Source organism: Dendrobium catenatum, unplaced genomic scaffold (assembly GCF_001605985.2).
Source record: "Dendrobium catenatum unplaced genomic scaffold, ASM160598v2 original_scaffold_27293, whole genome shotgun sequence".
NCBI classification, from domain to species: Eukaryota; Viridiplantae; Streptophyta; class Magnoliopsida; order Asparagales; family Orchidaceae; genus Dendrobium; species Dendrobium catenatum.
This window is the reverse complement of record NW_021345752.1, coordinates 60,444-66,271: the sequence shown is the minus strand read 5'-3', so window position 1 is coordinate 66,271 and position 5,828 is coordinate 60,444.

Below are 5,828 nucleotides of genomic sequence, written 5' to 3'. Positions count from 1 at the left end.
TGTAACAATGACCGTCTTCCTGGAGTTACTTTCCTTAAGGTATTTTTTTTTCAAGGCCTTTTCATGATGATAATTGCGATATGAGTTACTCGAATCATGTGCATGGCATGCATCTAGTTAGAATTTATTTTAGAAAAACTGAGACCTACCCGGCTGTGCATTCTAATAAGTGTAGGGGTATGTCTATGTAGGAATTTTGGATAAGCAAGCCCTTAAGTATCACAAATATTTTACACATGATAACCCCTTTAATAATATTATTTTATCCTTATTTAGAGATGGATACTATGAACTCGGGGAATGACGATTGATGAGGAATGCTGGAGACAAGTGTTTAATCAACAGACTAGCAAATCCAAGGTGATATAAATATCTTTCTTAATTATATAGTCCTTGAATCATTATTGATTCAATCCAATGAGGCGTCTACCATTCCAACTCTATTAGAATCAATTTTAACAAAACTCATGAGTTAGTAATTATTCATATCACAGCAAAATCAATTCATACTCTTACACGCTAGCTAGTTTTACATAGTTTGAGGGTTATTTTTCATTGGAGGATGTTTCCCTCCTCGTTTCCAAGCAACTAGCCCTAATTCATGTGATTAAAGCCCTAAATGATCTTTAAGTTTTTTATTTTATATTATTGACCTCATTTTTGTATGAGGTCACTCTTAACTCCCCTCCCTGAGTCCTAGATCCTAGGATCTTCCTAGTTCCTAGCCCTTAGGCTCAATCCAAATCTTAACTCAATTCAAACCCAAAACTCTTAGGCTAAAGACTTAGGTCCTAAAGCCCTTTCTAGGTGATTTTTCCATCACCTTCAAACCCAATCTTTTGGCATTTGATTCAGGGTCTGTCAATTTCACATTGATGTGACATGTCCTTAGTACCAACCCTCTAAATTTGAACCCAATTGGAGTACACTAACCCTTTAAACTTAATCCAACTCCAAATGTTAGAAAACCTTTGAATATTTACAATCCATGCCACTAGGCCTTTCACCTAGTGGAATTTGACTTTGGATCCCCTCCAAATCTTTTTGATCCCTCATAATACCTTGATATTGACTTGTTAAGCAATGATCTACAACTTTTTAGATTCAATTTGACCCATAATTGACTTGAGTCCAAAATGACCAAAATGCCCTTAAATGGGGATTTTTGGACTTTTGGCCTAAATTCAACTTGATTTGACTTATCAACCTTTGAAATCTTCTTCAAATATCATTCCAATGGATTTTAAATGACTTTAGGAACACATTGAACCCAAACTTACTCTTTGGTTTGATCTGGTTGACCAAGTCAACCATAGTTGACCAAATCAACCCTTAACCTACACACTTACCAATTTTAACCATTCAAGCTACTTTGAATCAATTCAACCCATCAAAATTGGTTAATTATATACCCTTGACTTCAAATTCCTTAGCATGATGTCTTGTAGCACTCTTGATCTCCCTCATGCACATCCTAGTCACCATTGACTAGTCAACAAGTCAATGGGTCAAAAATTACCCTTGAAATGAGACCATAGCTTGGCCACTTCATCATCCCATAAAGCAAACCCTTTCTCCAAGCCAAAATCTCCTTTTGGCTGATGGGAATATGCTTTTTTCCTCCCTAATTGATCCTTAAACAAGCTATATTAACCAAACCAAGCATTGGTTCATCCAAATGAGGAAAAATGTGTGGTCCCCTCTTCCCATGGACCAAGAGAAGTCACACTCATCACCAACCCTATTTCCTAGCTTTGGGCAGCATAGGGGACACTTGGAACTCATCCAAAATCACCCCAAATTAAATCTCAACCATCCAATCCAAAAGCCAAAGTTAAAGTGGGGGAAAACTTGACCTAAAGGGGGCTTCTTCATCATTCCCTTTCATATGATCAAAAGCTTCAAACTCCAGCAGCCCCCAACCTTTTAAGAGCTCCTCCTATACACTCCATCACATTCTAAGGCCTTCCCAAGCTTTTCCCAACCATTTCCAAGCCTCAAATCACTATTTTAGTGAGGAGAGAGCATTTTAGAGAGAGAAAGAGGACTTTATAATATAACTTTCGATCCATCACGATCCGGCTTTTGGAGTCTTTAGTAAAGTTGTAGAGGATTGCTGCAGCTTTCCAACAAGACAAAAATCACAAAAATTTGACTGTTGGATTGTAAGTTATGCTCATTTTAAGTTTAATTTTCAATTTGAAACTGTAGTGATTTTACAATGAATGGAGGCACCAAACTCTAGGCATTACAATATCATATTTCCCTCTAGCTACGGTTCAAATTTCGTTCAATTTCGTTGAGTATTTTGAAAGATATGAGCGTTTAAAGATTTCTATTCAAAATGAACTGGAGAAGATCTGTACCGTCCGATCAAAGATCAGACGGCTCAGATCTGGGTATACCGCACGGCTTCCTCCAGGGTTTGAACACGGATCATCCCACGGTCTAGGAGGGTGACGTGGCGTCACGCCACGCCGCCACGTCACCGTCAGCTGATTTAACCCAAATCTGAATAAAAAAATGCTTTAAATGCTCTAAATCTTCCAAAATTCACAGAAAATCGAATTTTCCACCAAATAGGGGTTCTTGGGCTCGTTGTAAAGATAATCTAATGTAGTATTTAATAAAATTAAAATCATATTGATTTGATTTCTATATTGTGAGATATTTGAGTTTATTTGAATTTCATTTATTGCAATTTTCTCACAATCCAGTGATCAAATGAAGCCCAAAATTTGGTGGATGATTATTGAGTATCGTAGACATGTTTCATGCCTATTTGAATAGTAGAGAACCTTAGGAAAAATAATTAAGGAAATGTCTAGAAAACTTAAAAAATTCATAGGGGATTGTACACACACCCAATATGGGTGAAACTTGAACACAGTAAACTTAGTAACATCAGATACCTTAGGTTTAAATTTTACTCAATTTAGAGGTCATTAGGTTAGAAAATTGAGCATGTCAAATTTCAGTCCCTTTAAGGACTTAAAAAATTCAATAAGTCATCATAAATTTATATTAATTCCAAAAAATACCCATAAAAACTAAAATTAATCATATTTAAACTCTTAATCATTGAAAATTGAAATTACTTTTCATTTGACATTAAATCCATTTTAATTTAATTTTAATCAAAATTTCCGAACCCTACTTCTGTTTTCAGAGATTTTGAGATTTTGCGAAAATGGTGCTCAGATTTGTGTTTTTGTAAAGCGATTTTCGTACCCGATTTGGTACTGGCAAAGAATTTCACCGCGCGTAACTTTTGTTGTTGTAGACGTGATTATTCTGCACGTTTTTGATTATTTTCTGGCGGAATTTCGTCCGGTTTCGTTTTGGTTCTGCGGAGTTTTATTTTGACTGCAATTTATATATGATGTCCGAATTGGTTTGAGCAGTAGAAGAATAGTCTTAGAATGTTGCTATGCACGTTCTGTATTAATTTGGTGAATTGTAATTTTGGAAAAATTTTGTGTAAATTTGACCGACTGCCGTTACTCTGCCCGATTTTCGTACGATTTCTGATTTGGTTGAAATTGATAGATTGAATTGATATGTGCATGACTATTGATATGATCGTTTTAGATTTCTTTATTATTGATTATTGCATCGATTATTGCATTGACTGATTGATACTGAAAGACAAGTGGGAACCTGGTTGAACGTTGGTTGAAGATAGATATTGACCTGTACAGGATGGTGGGCCGACGGGCTTTCCTTTAAATCATAGACCATCGATATAACGATTGGGAGTTATAAGGAGTTTTATATGCCGACCGGGCGGCCGACGGGCAAAAGAGTGACGACTCTCTTGATAGAACTAACGTGCGGATATCTAACAACAGCAATACGGATTCTACAACAGCACTATTGATAATAGCCAGTTTACCTGGTTTGATCATAGCAGTGTTTTGTGCTTGTCGAGTAGAACCAATGTATGGAATTGCATGGCATCGTATGGATTTCCTATTATGCATTGATTTATTGATTCGAATTGATTACTTAAACGTCGGATACATTGATTTTCATTGATTGATTTCACTGATTGATCATCGAGCATTGATACTACTATGATTATTGATTATTGATATTGATATTGATATGGACATGGACGGCATAGATTCATAGATTCATTGATACCATTGATTTATGCATTGATTCGACTTGCTACTGTAGATTATCGTATTGTCCTTCCGATTGATTTGATCGACTTGATAGTATAGATTGGATTTGATTGATTGATCGATTTGACTGATTTATTGATTTATCGTATTGCTTTTCCGATTGATTTTTCTCGACTTGATTGATTCATAGATACCGGCACTAAATTGATATGGATCATGCGTATTGAGTCATAGAGATTGACACTGATATTGATATAGATTGTATTGATTCACCGGCACCGATATTGATATGGATTCTGTGTATTGATAGATATCGACAGCGACATGAATATAGATTGTATCGATGATAAGATACCGATAATCGACATTGATATAATATGATATTGACATATGAATATATTGATACGACAGATCCTGATAGGTTATTGATATACTGATACATTGATTCGTCGTGCCGTACATTGACTCGTCGTGCCGTTTATCGATGGATTGATTGAATGCCGTATGGATTTGATTTATCGTAGAATTGATTTCTTTGATTTCTATTGGCCTGATGATTTCATTGTGATTTGATTTTCAATTGATTTTCGCCCGTACTGAATTCGATTGTTTATTGGGACTTGAGCTGATTGATTATAATTGACTGGAAAGTGGCTTTATTGATTGAGATGATTTCCCTACTGTAGCATCGTACGTCGTCATTATTGAATCCGTCGTAGTGTCATTGAACATAATTGGATTGACTGTTGCAAGAGTACGTTCTGACACGAGTCAGTTATTGATTGATTTGATATTATAGATTGCTATTGACTGAAATAGATATTCAATTTGATAAGATGAATATAAAGATGCAATAAATTGACTAGACGACACGACTGATTGAAACTTGATAATATTGATTGACAGAAAAGGGCTACGATGAATAGATATTGACTTGAAAGCACTTATTGATTTGATAGCTGTGACGTCTTCTTTTGCCGCCGTATTGACTATTGAGTATTGATTGATTCGCTTTGATTTGATTTTCGTACCTGCATAGATTCATTTGATCATAGCTGACTTGACTCGATTGACCTGCATATTGTTTCGATTGTGCTTTGATTTCAGTTGTAGGCTTTGGTGACCTGCTGGGCTTTGTAAGCTCATTATATGTGGTTAATATTTCAGGTGCAGGGCCTCCAGTCTGAAGATCTTTCCGTCGAGTTCTGTCGCTCTTTGTTTTGTAGCCTTGGTAGGCTTTCTTTTGTAGCCGGTGCGGCTATTGTATATGACCTCTTGGACGTTTTTTTTTTGTCTGTACTCTGTTGTATTATATGTGAATTAGTATCCGCTGCTGTTTCTTTCTGTAATGTAATTATCTCTGGGCTCTGGATGTGTGTATTGATACGAATAACGGATGGAGAAAAAGAAAAGGAAAAAAGAAAATGAATGATCGATCAGATGAATCCTTCACTACACGGATCTGGGGGTTTTATCACACTTGTAATTTCTTTTTTTATATTAACGCATAATCGTTCTGTGGGTTTTATCCAATTAAATCAATAAATAGTTTTTTCTTCAATGAAAATGAAAATAGCAAAATGTTGAAACTTTTTCAATATTCATTTTGAGAAGCTTTTGTATGTACCTCAATATGGAACCCCAAACCGAAACATAGCGCAATAAAAACATAGAATCGGTAAATCTCAAAGCAAAAGT